Source organism: Pseudophryne corroboree, chromosome 1 (assembly GCF_028390025.1).
Source record: "Pseudophryne corroboree isolate aPseCor3 chromosome 1, aPseCor3.hap2, whole genome shotgun sequence".
Lineage (NCBI taxonomy): Eukaryota > Metazoa > Chordata > Amphibia > Anura > Myobatrachidae > Pseudophryne > Pseudophryne corroboree.
Genome location: NC_086444.1, coordinates 464,853,416 through 464,870,698, shown reverse-complemented (window position 1 = coordinate 464,870,698; position 17,283 = coordinate 464,853,416).

Genomic DNA, 17,283 nt, shown 5'->3' with positions numbered 1-17,283 from the left:
ATGTGACACTGTGGGGGAATATCAGGCACTGGGGGCATATACCTGGCACTGTGGGGGAATATCTGGCATTGGGGGCATACATCTGGCACTGTGGGGGAATATCTTGCACTGGGGGGAGCAGGCACTGAGGGGGCATATGTGGCACTGTGGAGGAATATCTGGCACTGGGGGCAAATACCTGGCAGAGTGGGGGAATATCTGGCACTGGGGGGAGCAGGCACTGAGGGGGCATATGTGGCACTGTGGGGGAATATCTGGCACTGGGGGCATATACCTGGCACTGTGGGGGAATATCTGGCACTGGGGGCATATGTGGCACTGGGGGGGTATATTTGGCACTAGGGGCATGTACCTGGCACTGTGGGGGAATATCTGGCACTGGGGGCATATGTGGCACTGGGAGCACGGCCCTACCAACAAGCACTACCCCCTAGCAACGAGCATGACACCCAGTGCATGAAAAACCCCTGGCAACGAGCATGACACCCTGAGCATGAAAATCCCTGGCACCGTGCATGGAACCAAGAGCATGAAACCCCTGGCAACGAGCAGGTAATTTAAAAGTAATTAGAAGCCTTACTGTAGAACTTAATGTGTAATGGGCATTACGGTGTGTGGCATAATGTATCACGGACATTGCGGTGTGTGTCATAATGTGTCAGGCATTACGGTGTGTTGTATACTATATCACGATCATTGTGGTATGTGGTATAATGTCTCAGGGTCATTGCGGTGTGTGTCATAATGTGTCACAGACATTGTATGTGCTATAATGTATCAGGGGCATTGCAGTGTGTAGCATAATGTATAATGGGCATTGCGATTCCTGTCATAATGTGTCACAGGCATTACGGTGTGTGGCATAATGTGTCGGGGGCATTACAGTGTGTGCATATTGTGTCATGTGCATTATTGTGTGTGGCATAATGTCTAAGGGCCATTGCAGTATGTGGCATAATGTATACTGGGCATTACTATAAGGAGGTAAATGACAAATAATGTAAGGGGCATGAATCAGGATTATTTTTCTTTCCTGTGGTGGCTAACGTATGGGCGTGCAGGTTGCAAAACTGGGGTATAAGGTAGTCTTTTCCTGCAATGCCACGCCCCTTTATGCGAAGCCATGCCCATTTCATATTTGCCCCTTTGCTACTGCCAATTATGGGGGGGGGGGGTGCGCCAAAGAATTTTTGGGCTTGGGGGAGAAAAATTTCTAGTTACGCCACTGAGTGCAGTAGCAGCATGGACAGATACTCTGTCAGACGACATAGATTCCCTCGACAGGGATACTGTTTTGCTAACCCTGGGCCATATAAAAGACGTCGTCTTATATATGCGGGATGCTCAGAGGGACATTTGCCTGCTGGGCTCTAGAATTAATGCTATGTCCATTTCTGCCAGGAGGGTCTTATGGACTCGGCAATGGACAGGAGATGCTGATTCTAAAAAACACATGGAGGTTTTGCCTTATAAGGGTGAGGAATTGTTTGGGGACGGTCTATCGGACCTCGTGTCCACAGTGACAGCTGGAAAGTCGACTTTCTTGCCTCAGGTTTCCTCACAGCCTAAGAAAGCACCGTATTATCAAATGCAGTCCTTTCGTTCTCAGAAAGGCAAGAGGGTCAGGGGCGCATCCTTTCTTGCCAGAGGCAGGGGTAGAGGTAAGAAGCTGCACCATGCAGCCAGTTCCCAGGAACAAAAGTCCTCCCCTGCTTCCACTAAGTCCACCGCATGACGTTGGGGCTCCACAGGCGGAGCCAGGTGCGGTGGGGGCGCGTCTTCGAAACTTCAGCAACCAGTGGGTTCGCTCACAGGTGGATCGCTGGGCTGTACAAATTGTATCTCGGGGATACAAGCTGGAATTCGAAGCGACTCCCCCCCCCCCGCCGTTACCTCAAATCAGCCTGGCCAGCTTCCCCCATGGAAAGGGAGGTAGTACTGGTGGCAATTCACAAGCTGTACCTCCAGCAAGTGATTATCAGGGTCCCCCTCCTTCAACAGGGAAGGGGTTACTATTCCACAATGTTTGTGGTACCGAAACAGGACGGTTCGGTGAGACCCATTCTGAATTTAAAATCCTTGAACACTATATAAAGAAATTCAAGTTCAAAATGGAATCGCTCAGAGCGGTTATTGCAAGCATGGAAGAGGGGGATTTTATGGTGTCGCTGGACATCAAGGATGCTTACTTGCATGTCCCCATTTACCCACTTCACCAGGAGTACCTCAGGTTTGTGGTACAGGACTGTCATTACCAGTTCCAGACGTTGCCGTTTGGCATGTCCACGGCACCGAGAATATTTACCAAGGTAATGGCCGAAATGATGATACTCCTTCGGAAGAAGGGAGTTATAGTTATCCCGTACTTGGACGATCTCCTCATAAAGGCGAGGTCCAGAGAGCAGTTGTTGATCAGCGTAGCACTCTCTCAGGAAGTGTTGCAACAGCAGGGCTGGATTCTCAATGTTCCAAAGTCGCAGCTGATTCCTACGACGCGTCTGCTTTTCCTGGGCATGATTCTGGACACAGAACAGAAGAAGGTGTTTCTCCCGGTGGAGAAGGCCCAGGAATTAGCATCTCTGGTCAGGGACCTCCTGAAACCAAAACAGGTATCGGTGCATCACTGCACGCGAGTCCTGGGAAAGATGGTGGCTTCATACGAAGCCATTCCCTTCGGCAGGTTCCATGCAAGGATCTTTCAGTGGGATCTGTTGGACAAGTGGTCCGGATCGCATCTTCAGATGCATCGGCTGATCACCCTGTCCCCAAGGGCCAGGGTGTCTCTTCTGTGGTGGCTGCAGAGTGCTCACTTCTCGAGGGCCGCAGGTTCGGCATACAGGACTGGGTCCTGGTGACGACGGATGCAAGCCTCCGAGGATGGGGGGCAGTCACTCAGGGAAGAAACTTCCAAGGGCTGTGGTCAAGTCTGGAGACTTCTCAACACATAAATATACTGGAACTAAGGGCCATTTACAACGCCCTGAGTCAAGCAGAGCCCCTGCTTCGAAACCGGCCAGTGCTGATTCAGTCAGACAACATCACGGCGGTCGCCCATGTAAACCGCCAGGGCGGCACAAGAAGCAGGATGGCAATGGCGGAAGCCACAAAGATTCTTCGTTGGGCGGAGAATCACGTGCAAGCACTGTCAGCAGTGTTCATTCCGGGAGTGGACAACTGGGAAGCAGATTTCCTCAGCAGACACAACCTCCACCCGGGAGAGTGGGGACTTCATCAAGAAGTCTTCACACAGATTGCAAAGCGATGGGAACTGCCACAGGTGGACATGATGGCGTCCCACCTCAACAAAAAACTAAAAAGATATTGCGCCAGGTCAAGGGACCCTCAGGCGATAGCTGTGGACGCCCTAGTGACACCGTGGGTGTACCAGTCGGTATATGTGTTTCCTCCTCTTCCTCTCATACCCAAGGTACTGAGAATAGTAAGAAAGAGAGGAATAAAAACAATACTCATTGTTCCGGATTGGCCAAGAAGGACTTGGTACCCAGAACTGCAAGAAATGCGCACAGAGGACCCATGGCCTCTGCTTCTCAGACAGGACCTGCTGCAACAAGGGCCCTGTCTGTTCCAAGACTTACCGCGGCTGCGTTTGACGGCATGGCGGTTGAACGCCGGATCCTAGCGGAAAAAGGCATTCCGGATGAAGTTATTCCTACGCTGATAAAGGCTAGGAAGGACGTGACAGCAAAGCATTATCACTGTATATGGCGAAAATATGTTGCTTGGTGTGAGGCCAGGACGGCCCCTACAGAGGAATTCAAGCTGGGTCGATTCCTGCACTTCCTACAGTCAGGGGTGACTATGGGCCTAAAATTGGGGTCCATAAAGGTCCAGATTTCGGCCCTATCCATTTTCTTTCAAAAAGAACTGGCTTCACTGCCTGAGGTTCAGACGTTTGTTAAGGGAGTGCTGCATATTCAACCCCCTTTTGTGCCACCAGTGGCACCCTGGGATCTTAACGTTGTGTTGGATTTCCTGAAATCCCACTGGTTTGAGCCACTTAAGACCGTGGAACTAAAGTATCTCACGTGGAAAGTGGTCATGCTGTTGGCCTTAGCATCGGCTAGGCGTGTGTCGGAATTGGCGGCTTTGTCATGTAAAAGCCCATATCTGATCTTCCATATGGACAGGGCAGAATTGAGGACTCGTCCCCAATTTCTCCCAAAGGTGGTATCATCGTTTCATTTGAACCAACCTATTGTGGTGCCTGCGGCTACTCGGGACTTGGAGGACTCCAAGTTGCTGGACGTAGTCAGGGCTTTGAAAATATATGTTTCCAGAACGGCTGGAGTCAGGAAGACTGACTCGCTGTTTATCCTGCATGCACCCAACAAGCTGGGTGCTCCTGCTTCAAAGCAAACTATTGCTCGCTGGATCTGTAGCACGATTCAGCTGGCTCATTCTGCGGCTGGATTGCTGCATCCAAAATCAGTAAAAGCCCATTCCACAAGGAAGGTGGGCTCTTCTTGGACGGCTGCCCGAGGGGTCTCGGCTTTATAGCTTTGCCGAGCGGCTACTTGGTCGGGTTCAAACACCTTTGCAAAGTTCTACGAGTTTGATACCCGGGCTGAGGAGGACCTTGTGTTTGCTCATTCGGTGCTGCAGAGTCATCCGCACTCTCCTGCCCGTTTGGGAGCTTTGGTATAATCCCCATGGTCCTTACGGAGTTCCCAGCATCCACTAGGACATCAGAGAAAATAAGAGTTTACTCACCGGTAATTCTATTTCTCGTAGTCCGTAGTGGATGCTGGGCGCCCGTCCCAAGTGCGGACTTTCTGCAATACGTGTATATAGTTATTGCTTAAATAAGGGTTATTGTTATGAGCCATCCGTTGAGTGAGGCTCAGTTGTTGTTCATACTGTTAACTGGGTAAGGTTATCACAAGTTGTACGGTGTGATTGGTGTGGCTGGTATGAGTCTTACCCTGGATTCCAAAAATCCTTTCCTTGTAATGTCAGCTCTTCCGGGCACAGTTTCCCTAACTGAGGTCTGGAGGAGGGGCATAGAGGGAGGAGCCAGTGCACACCAGATAGTACCTAATATTTTCTTTAGAGTGCCCAGTCTCCTGCGGAGCCCGTCTATTCCCCATGGTCCTTACGGAGTTCCTAGCATCCACTACGGACTACGAGAAATAGAATTACCGGTGAGTAAATTCTTATTTTTTTCTTTTTTTTTTACTTTTTCATACTTAACGATTCACGTGGACTACGATTGGAACGGTAACCTGTGCCGAGCGCAGCAGTAGCGGAACGAGGCACCTTGCCCAAAGCATGGCGAGCGAAACGAGCCATGCGAGGGGACACGGTGCACTAACTGGGCTTCCCAGTCACTGTACGGAGAAAACGACACCAAAAAACCATGAAAAACTCATGTCGACCTTTTGACCTGTCGACCTAGAACATGTCGACCTAGATACCCTGTCGACCTTCAAACCCTATAGTGGTCAACCTAAACATTGTCGACCTAGACATTGTCGATCTAATGGTCCACACCTGGCCCTACATGCCCCAGTACGTCACTGGGGTGAACCCTTATTCACCATTATAGCCTACCCGTTGCCATGCCTGTGTCTGTGCACTATGGGGGTCATTCCAAGTTGATCACTCACTAGCTGTTTTTAGCAACCATGCAAACGCATAGTCGCCGCCCACGCGGGAGTGTATTTTCGCTTTGCAAGTGTGCGAACGCCTGTGCAGCCGAGCGCAGCAAAAACATTTTGTGCCGTTTCAGAGTAGGTCTGAACTTACTCAGCCCTTGCGATCACTTCAGTCTTTTTGGTGCCGGAATTGACGTCACACACTAGCCCTCCAAACGCCCGGACACGACTGCATTTTCCCTACCACTCCCAGAAAACGGTCAGTTGACACCCATAAATGCCCTCTTTCTGTCAGTCTTCTTGCGATCGGCTTTGCGTATGGATTCTTCGCTAAATCCATAGCTCATCAACCATCCGTATTGTACCCGTACGACGCGCGTGCGTATTGCGGTGCATACGCATGCGCAGTAGAGACCTGATCGCAGCGAAAATCGGCAGCGTGCGATCAACTCGGAATGACCCACTATGTCAATCAAGGCAGATTGGTTAGTAAATAGCCTCCGGACCGATTGCAAATAAAGATAGAGAAAAAAGATAGAGAAAAATATCCACATTTGCTAAATGTATCAATTCCGAGTGAGGGAGATCCCTCCTTTACAAGTGAATACATTTGGATACATAGTGATGTCGATACTAAAGCAGTGGGGACAGGAGGGTGAATAAGTTACTTTACCACTTGCGGCCACGGTGTGCACAGAAGGAGGTCAGTCGGAGGCAGGGGCGGATTGGGAACAAAAAGCGGCCCTGGAAAAATTTGTACTAGTGGCCCCACATGGGCAGCACCAGTGGTGTAAGGTCTAGCCATGGGCCATGGCAGCAGCACCCTTCCCACAAGACTTTCCAGATAGTGGGCATGTTCAGCTTCGTCAGAGCTCTAATATAGAGTGAAATGCGCATAGGGGAATAGCCGTGCACCGCTATAAAAAATGAAATGTGATCAGTTAGAATGTGTATTCCATTGTGTTACCTGCCAGCCATAGTGCGTGCTAACGTTATACTTATGCACGTCTAGACATTAGTCAGTGCAGTGCGGTGCTGTGATATACGGCAGCCCGCAATACAAACAGCACTAGTCTCTTCACATATGTCTGTGGCGTCCAGTAATAGAGATTAGGAACATGTCAGTCGTATACTAAGTCCGTGGCGTCTGACAACAGAGACTAGGACCATACCTGCTGTGTATTAAATTACATGCATCTGGGTAATAGCTCTTGAACTGCCCTATAATCTATATAGATATGAGGGATGTGAAATGTAACATTGGCATGAGCTAATCACAGATATAATTTGATATTAGCTAAACATGGATGCATTATCTCCCTTGAGGGACATATAACATATGAACACCTAATTAATCAAATAAGGGAATGTGATCTAATCCCTTTTTTGAATGGTCTAGGTATGATTAATGTGTAATTTTGTTATCAGCTTAAAAGGTTATATGTTATAGTCAATAACGTTACATGCGTGTATATGCATATATATGAAGGACTCCATATAGGAAAGACTTCAATTGTGTCTTCTTGCCTATGATAAGAACATTTTTTACTACTGTATCCCATCTGGAAGTAGGTACTGCAGACCTCCAATGATATGGTGATTGAATCACAACACAGAAAGACATTCTGTTTAATAAAGCAACAATTGTATCGGTTACAACATTCTGCTGTGTATTAAAAGTTATCACATGTATCACCTAGAAGTAACTGTTACTTTTGGCAGGACAGAAACACAGAAGTAATGCCCAAGTTGGGAACCTTTTTCTCTATAAAACAATTAGAATAAGGTTGTGGCAGGCTTATGAAGAATTATAATATTAACCAGGGGTTGTTATACCTATTATAAAGAATATATACATATATATCCCAATCATATTCTTCTGAGGAATACAGCAGTGGAATACAATCTGTACATCAAATACTAATCAATAAGTGGCGGCACACGGCTCAGTTTTTAATTTTCTTTATTATTTGGCACTAGGACAAAACAAATCCTTTTCTTTTTTCTGTTTTGTCCATTTTTCTGATTCACGTCTATACTATCTTTTATAAATTTTATATTTCACTGTTTACGGCCCAATTAAGGGTCTTAATACTTCATATGGGATACTAATAAAGTTGATACATTCCATATGGGTATTGGTAGGTACTAAGAGTCAAGTGTTAATACATATATATATATATAGATATACCAAAAAGACGGCACTCACTGGTCTTTTACAGAATCAATAGACAGCGTCCTCATATCAACGTTTCGAGTTTATTTCAACCCGTCATCAGGATACACATAACAAACAATAATGACACAAACATACCTTATATACCCCTCCATACTGCCAAACGAGTGCGCGCCAAACCAAGCTCCCAGCTGAATAATTAGTGTGATTAACACAGTCAGTGTGTTCACACCCCTCACGGAAGTCCAACGTGGAAACTACGTCGCGTCAGGTTGCCTTGGCAACCTGTAACAACACACGGGCCATGAAGTATGACTCACACCAATCGCGGTGCAGGTCATGATGTATATCAACGGGGAACCAATCAGTGGACACATCACCTCCCACACACTAAACTAACTGGCCTCCGCAAACCGTTCCCATAGTAACTAGACAAACGCTGGTTGTGTACGCCAGGCAGCACATACGGTATCCGTAAACACTCGTTTGGCAACATAGATTCACAATACCACCAACAAATCTATAATAATCAAAAAACACAAAAGTATATAATCATAATTACCAACACAGAATAAAGTGCTAAGTGCATAAAGAACAGTCATCAGAGACATTCAAGTACAATTTATAAAGGCATCCCATGGTATCACAGCAATCAAAACATATCTATATTTATCTAAATACCAGATCTCAAATAAAACCAAGCAACAAGTTTCATATAATAGCATAGGGTTACTGATATCACCAATACATATTATAGGTAAGATGATCATTAAGGCCCCTAGGTTTCACAGTATCTAGTACCTGTATCCATTTAGTCTCAATCTGTAAAAGCCTCTTGTGTCGGTCACCACCCCTTGGGCTCTCTGGCACATGATCAATAATGATACACTTAAGGCTTGCAAGCGAATGGTTGTTCTCAACAAAGTGCCTTGCCACCGGTTGTTCAGATGGCTTACCATTTAATGCCGCTCTAATTGACGACCTGTGCAGGGTCATCCGCTCTCTAAAGGTACGTATAGTTTTACCTATATAGCAAGAGCCACAAGGACACTTAATCATGTATACCACAAAACTCGATGTACACGTGACTGCTGATCTGATCATATATTTTCTACCACTATGTGGATGGTAGATACTAGCGATCATAAAACGACATGTTGTACACCCAGAACATTTATAACAACCCCCACTCTTAATCTGTACTCGAGGGTCATAATGCATCTGTTCAGTAATGTCTGGGTGTACCACCCAGTCACGAATATTCTTACCCCTCTTAAGACATGACATCACCTGCAAGGGTCTAAACACTTTAGCATCCCTGTCACCCTGTACTATAGGCCACAGGGTCCTAACTGATCTCTCTACAATAGAATGTGAGGTATTAAACCTCCTCACCCAATGCAATTTGTTCAAATTCTGTTTCTTATTTGTTTGATTCAAAAGAGACTCTCTAGTAAGCAGATCTACTTTGCACCTAGTCTCAGAAAGCACCTCACTGGGGTAACCACGTTCAATAAATTTATCTGTCATCCTATCAAGATCACGTGATAACATCTGCTCATCACTAGTAATCCTCTTAACTCGCAATAATTGTGAGAAGGGCAAGCTCTTTTTCATGGCAACTGGGTGGTGGCTATTGTAGGACAACAACGTATTCCTATCAGTAGGTTTGGAAAAAATTGAGGTGGTCAGCATCCCTTCCTCAACTGTAATATTTACATCCAAATATGAGATATTATCCAAACTACAGGTATACGTATACTTAATGGGACAATCACGCTTATTAAGAGTGTCAACCAATTCCACAAAACTACCATGATCACCTCTCCAGAATAGTATAATATCGTCAATATATCTATAGTAAAACAAAATTCTGTCCCTAACATCTCTATTGAAAAAACATTCTCTTTCTATTTTGAACATATATGCATTCGCATAGGCTGGTGCGACATGAGAACCCATCGCACAGCCTTTGCGTTGTAGATAATATCCACCATTATGATAAAAATAGTTGTTATGTAACACAAAATGAAGAAGAGAAATCAAGAACTCCAAATCAGGACCATTAAATTCTGCATCACCACTCAATAATTCCCTGACTGCTTGGATACCATCATCATGTGGAATGTTAGTATATAAGCTGGTGATATCAAGCGTACACATCCACGTGTTATCAGGTATATTACCAAGTTCCTTAAGTTTAACCAACAAGGATGTAGTGTCCTTCAGGTAAGTGCTCTGAGATTGTACAGCTGGCTGAATATAATAGTCCAGATACTCAGAGATCCTACTACACAGTGATTCCCTTGCAGAAATTATAGGGCGGCCAGGTGGCCTATCCAGATTCTTATGGATCTTGGGCAGACTATATAAAAGTGGTACTCTAGGACAATCTACTTTAAGAAAAAGGGAGGTGTCCTCATCAATGACTGCATTCTTCACTGCGTCATCTAATAAAGTGTCCAGTGCCAATTTGTAATCACTAGTAGGGTCACACATCAATTTCTGGTAAGTACTTATATCCGATAACTGCCTATCAATCTCATCACAGTAATCGGTTACATTTTGAACTACTACTCCTCCACCTTTATCGGCAGCACGGAATACCACGTCCTTGTAGTTCCCCAGATCCTTCAATGCCTTATATTCTGTAGCTGTTAAATTGGACCTACATAGTGATTGTTTTCTCGACTGTTCAACAACTTGGCAGTCCAATGCTTTCATAAAAGCCATAATAGACAAATTCCTGGAGGTAGGATCAAAAGTGGATTTTCTCCTAAAACTCTTCACTGTCTGAGCAACACCCCTATCGTCATTCCTGTCTCCAAAAAATTCTCTAAGTTTGAGCTGCCGATGCAGATGGGACTGGTCAATTTTCCAATGCAAATCATTAAAGGGTACTGTGGGTACAAACCCCAAGCCTTTATTCAATACCTTGATTTCCATATCAGTTAACACTCTGGAGGACAAGTTAAATACCAGGTTCATTTCTTCTTCTGTCCCCTTTTGGAGGTTCCGACGGCATTGCCCGCCCCTCCTTGTGGGTCTTTTCCTCGCCCGCGTCCAACGCGGGAACGTGTCACTAAAGGGGGCTTATTGGCACTTGCCCCTTGTGTTGCGGTCACATCCTCACCTGATGAAGAATACGCTTCGCTGGATGACACATTAGACTTCTGGCCTCTCCCTCTCCAACGTCTCTGCGGACGTGATCTTTGATTATTACCAGGGACACCAGTTAGCCATGTATACACTCGCTGTTCGGAGTAATCTTTATTAACCTTCTCTATTTTCTGTTTTTTGAAGGCAATTAACTCCCGCTTGTATGTTGCCAAATCTTGCGCAAGTTTCTCCATAGGAACATTTTTAGTGTCACCCAGTAGCAAGTGTGAGTGCAGCGACTCATAATCGTGAATCTTACGTCTAATTTCTGACAGCTCGCGTGCCGACTCTTCGATTACCAACGTCATCAAATCAAATGCACATTTATTTAAAACCGCTACCCAGCGGCGACAAAATTCATTATTATACCTCCCAATCGTGGGGATGTTCCGCACACGAAAACCACGGGGTATCTTTTTCTCTCTCTGATAATCTGACAAAGTGATGCCATGCATTAAAAAGTCAATCTCTCTTTTCTTCATTTTAAACAGTGCGGCATAAACCTCATCAATGGTTTTAATCCCTTCTGCATCCTCAAACCGTTCAGTAAACCACAGTGCTTCAGTCTCACTTTCAGAGAAGCTCAGGACATCACCCAAAGGTAGGGTGACTCTATTGAAACCACCAGTATCTGGGGTACTTGACTGTGACATCATAAGGCCAAACAAATATACTTGCAAGAAAAGTGCTTCAGTGCCGTGCAAAAGAATTAGTTAAAAAACAGTGCAAAAACCGGAATAAATAGACAGACTATCTCCACAAAAGACTGAATCAAAAAGATGCAGACAAGTTGTTATCCAGTGGGGATTGAGATGGTATCATAGTACGAGAGAATACATAAGTAATTAAAATACAGGAATGGGGTGCTCAGACAGACTAAGTCGACTCAGATCTTTCAATCCCAGTACAAACTTGGCTAGACAATTTCCCAATGGTCGGCACTCACTTCTGTCCCATTTAAATGTACCTTGCCACGGTGCTGCGTCGGCAGAAAGCATGCAGATATACCAAAAAGACGGCACTCACTGGTCTTTTACAGAATCAATAGACAGCGTCCTCATATCAACGTTTCGAGTTTATGTCAACCCGTCATCAGGATACACATAACAAACAATAATGACACAAACATACCTTATATACCCCTCCATACTGCCAAACGAGTGCGCGCCAAACCAAGCTCCCAGCTGAATAATTAGTGTGATTAACACAGTCAGTGTGTTCACACCCCTCACGGAAGTCCAACGTGGAAACTACGTCGCGTCAGGTTGCCTTGGCAACCTGTAACAACACACAGGCCATGAAGTATGACTCACACCAATCGCGGTGCAGGTCATGATGTATATCAACGGGGAACCAATCAGTGGACACATCACCTCCCACACACTAAACTAACTGGCCTCCGCAAACCGTTCCCATAGTAACTAGACAAACGCTGGTTGTGTACGCCAGGCAGCACATACGGTATCCGTAAACACTCGTTTGGCAACATAGATTCACAATACCACCAACAAATCTATAATAATCAAAAAACACAAAACATATCTATATTTATCTAAATACCAGATCTCAAATAAAACCAAGCAACAAGTTTCATATAATAGCATAGGGTTACTTTTACAGATTGAGACTAAATGGATACAGGTACTAGATACTGTGAAACCTAGGGGCCTTAATGATCATCTTACCTATAATATGTATTGGTGATATCAGTAACCCTATGCTATTATATGAAACTTGTTGCTTGGTTTTATTTGAGATCTGGTATTTAGATAAATATAGATATGTTTTGATTGCTGTGATACCATGGGATGCCTTTATAAATTGTACTTGAATGTCTCTGATGACTGTTCTTTATGCACTTAGCACTTTATTCTGTGTTGGTAATTATGATTATATACTTTTGTGTTTTTTGATTATTATAGATTTGTTGGTGGTATTGTGAATCTATGTTGCCAAACGAGTGTTTACGGATACCGTATGTGCTGCCTGGCGTACACAACCAGCGTTTGTCTAGTTACTATGGGAACGGTTTGCGGAGGCCAGTTAGTTTAGTGTGTGGGAGGTGATGTGTCCACTGATTGGTTCCCCGTTGATATACATCATGACCTGCACCGCGATTGGTGTGAGTCATACTTCATGGCCCGTGTGTTGTTACAGGTTGCCAAGGCAACCTGACGCGACGTAGTTTCCACGTTGGACTTCCGTGAGGGGTGTGAACACACTGACTGTGTTAATCACACTAATTATTCAGCTGGGAGCTTGGTTTGGCGCGCACTCGTTTGGCAGTATGGAGGGGTATATAAGGCATGTTTGTGTCATTATTGTTTGTTATGTGTATCCTGATGACGGGTTGAAATAAACTCGAAACGTTGATATGAGGACGCTGTCTATTGATTCTGTAAAAGACCAGTGAGTGCCGTCTTTTTGGTATATCTGCATGCTTTCTGCCGACGCAGCACCGTGGCAAGGTACATTTAAATGGGACAGAAGTGAGTGCCGACCATTGGGAAATTGTCTAGCCAAGTTTGTACTGGGATTGAAAGATCTGAGTCGACTTAGTCTGTCTGAGCACCCCATTCCTGTATTTTAATTACTTATGTATTCTCTCGTACTATGATACCATCTCAATCCCCACTGGATAACAACTTGTCTGCATCTTTTTGATTCAGTCTTTTGTGGAGATAGTCTGTCTATTTATTCCGGTTTTTGCACTGTTTTTTAACTAATTCTTTTGCACGGCACTGAAGCACTTTTCTTGCAAGTATATTTGTTTGGCCTTATGATGTCACAGTCAAGTACCCCAGATACTGGTGGTTTCAATAGAGTCACCCTACCTTTGGGTGATGTCCTGAGCTTCTCTGAAAGTGAGACTGAAGCACTGTGGTTTACTGAACGGTTTGAGGATGCAGAAGGGATTAAAACCATTGATGAGGTTTATGCCGCACTGTTTAAAATGAAGAAAAGAGAGATTGACTTTTTAATGCATGGCATCACTTTGTCAGAATATCAGAGAGAGAAAAAGATACCCCGTGGTTTTCGTGTGCGGAACATCCCCACGATTGGGAGGTATAATAATGAATTTTGTCGCCGCTGGGTAGCGGTTTTAAATAAATGTGCATTTGATTTGATGACGTTGGTAATCGAAGAGTCGGCACGCGAGCTGTCAGAAATTAGACGTAAGATTCACGATTATGAGTCGCTGCACTCACACTTGCTACTGGGTGACACTAAAAATGTTCCTATGGAGAAACTTGCGCAAGATTTGGCAACATACAAGCGGGAGTTAATTGCCTTCAAAAAACAGAAAATAGAGAAGGTTAATAAAGATTACTCCGAACAGCGAGTGTATACATGGCTAACTGGTGTCCCTGGTAATAATCAAAGATCACGTCCGCAGAGACGTTGGAGAGGGAGAGGCCAGAAGTCTAATGTGTCATCCAGCGAAGCGTATTCTTCATCAGGTGAGGATGTGACCGCAACACAAGGGGCAAGTGCCAATAAGCCCCCTTTAGTGACACGTTCCCGCGTTGGACGCGGGCGAGGAAAAGACCCACAAGGAGGGGCGGGCAATGCCGTCGGAACCTCCAAAAGGGGACAGAAGAAGAAATGAACCTGGTATTTAACTTGTCCTCCAGAGTGTTAACTGATATGGAAATCAAGGTATTGAATAAAGGCTTGGGGTTTGTACCCACAGTACCCTTTAATGATTTGCATTGGAAAATTGACCAGTCCCATCTGCATCGGCAGCTCAAACTTAGAGAATTTTTTGGAGACAGGAATGACGATAGGGGTGTTGCTCAGACAGTGAAGAGTTTTAGGAGAAAATCCACTTTTGATCCTACCTCCAGGAATTTGTCTATTATGGCTTTTATGAAAGCATTGGACTGCCAAGTTGTTGAACAGTCGAGAAAACAATCACTATGTAGGTCCAATTTAACAGCTACAGAATATAAGGCATTGAAGGATCTGGGGAACTACAAGGACGTGGTATTCCGTGCTGCCGATAAAGGTGGAGGAGTAGTAGTTCAAAATGTAACCGATTACTGTGATGAGATTGATAGGCAGTTATCGGATATAAGTACTTACCAGAAATTGATGTGTGACCCTACTAGTGATTACAAATTGGCACTGGACACTTTATTAGATGACGCAGTGAAGAATGCAGTCATTGATGAGGACACCTCCCTTTTTCTTAAAGTAGATTGTCCTAGAGTACCACTTTTATATAGTCTGCCCAAGATCCATAAGAATCTGGATAGGCCACCTGGCCGCCCTATAATTTCTGCAAGGGAATCACTGTGTAGTAGGATCTCTGAGTATCTGGACTATTATATTCAGCCAGCTGTACAATCTCAGAGCACTTACCTGAAGGACACTACATCCTTGTTGGTTAAACTTAAGGAACTTGGTAATATACCTGATAACACGTGGATGTGTACGCTTGATATCACCAGCTTATATACTAACATTCCACATGATGATGGTATCCAAGCAGTCAGGGAATTATTGAGTGGTGATGCAGAATTTAATGGTCCTGATTTGGAGTTCTTAATTTCTCTTCTTCATTTTGTGTTACATAACAACTATTTTTATCATAATGGTGGATATTATCTACAACGCAAAGGCTGTGCGATGGGTTCTCATGTCGCACCAGCCTATGCGAATGCATATATGTTCAAAATAGAAAGAGAATGTTTTTTCAATAGAGATGTTAGGGACAGAATTTTGTTTTACTATAGATATATTGACGATATTATACTATTCTGGAGAGGTGATCATGGTAGTTTTGTGGAATTGGTTGACACTCTTAATAAGCGTGATTGTCCCATTAAGTATACGTATACCTGTAGTTTGGATAATATCTCATATTTGGATGTAAATATTACAGTTGAGGAAGGGATGCTGACCACCTCAATTTTTTCCAAACCTACTGATAGGAATACGTTGTTGTCCTACAATAGCCACCACCCAGTTGCCATGAAAAAGAGCTTGCCCTTCTCACAATTATTGCGAGTTAAGAGGATTACTAGTGATGAGCAGATGTTATCACGTGATCTTGATAGGATGACAGATAAATTTATTGAACGTGGTTACCCCAGTGAGGTGCTTTCTGAGACTAGGTGCAAAGTAGATCTGCTTACTAGAGAGTCTCTTTTGAATCAAACAAATAAGAAACAGAATTTGAACAAATTGCATTGGGTGAGGAGGTTTAATACCTCACATTCTATTGTAGAGAGATCAGTTAGGACCCTGTGGCCTATAGTACAGGGTGACAGGGATGCTAAAGTGTTTAGACCCTTGCAGGTGATGTCATGTCTTAAGAGGGGTAAGAATATTCGTGACTGGGTGGTACACCCAGACATTACTGAACAGATGCATTATGACCCTCGAGTACAGATTAAGAGTGGGGGTTGTTATAAATGTTCTGGGTGTACAACATGTCGTTTTATGATCGCTAGTATCTACCATCCACATAGTGGTAGAAAATATATGATCAGATCAGCAGTCACGTGTACATCGAGTTTTGTGGTATACATGATTAAGTGTCCTTGTGGCTCTTGCTATATAGGTAAAACTATACGTACCTTTAGAGAGCGGATGACCCTGCACAGGTCGTCAATTAGAGCGGCATTAAATGGTAAGCCATCTGAACAACCGGTGGCAAGGCACTTTGTTGAGAACAACCATTCGCTTGCAAGCCTTAAGTGTATCATTATTGATCATGTGCCAGAGAGCCCAAGGGGTGGTGACCGACACAAGAGGCTTTTACAGATTGAGACTAAATGGATACAGGTACTAGATACTGTGAAACCTAGGGGCCTTAATGATCATCTTACCTATAATATGTATTGGTGATATCAGTAACCCTATGCTATTATATGAAACTTGTTGCTTGGTTTTATTTGAGATCTGGTATTTAGATAAATATAGATATGTTTTGATTGCTGTGATACCATGGGATGCCTTTATAAATTGTACTTGAATGTCTCTGATGACTGTTCTTTATGCACTTAGCACTTTATTCTGTGTTGGTAATTATGATTATATACTTTTGTGTTTTTTGATTATTATAGATTTGTTGGTGGTATTGTGAATCTATGTTGCCAAACGAGTGTTTACGGATACCGTATGTGCTGCCTGGCGTACACAACCAGCGTTTGTCTAGTTACTATGGGAACGGTTTGCGGAGGCCAGTTAGTTTAGTGTGTGGGAGGTGATGTGTCCACTGATTGGTTCCCCGTTGATATACATCATGACCTGCACCGCGATTGGTGTGAGTCATACTTCATGGCCCGTGTGTTGTTACAGGTTGCCAAGGCAACCTGACGCGAC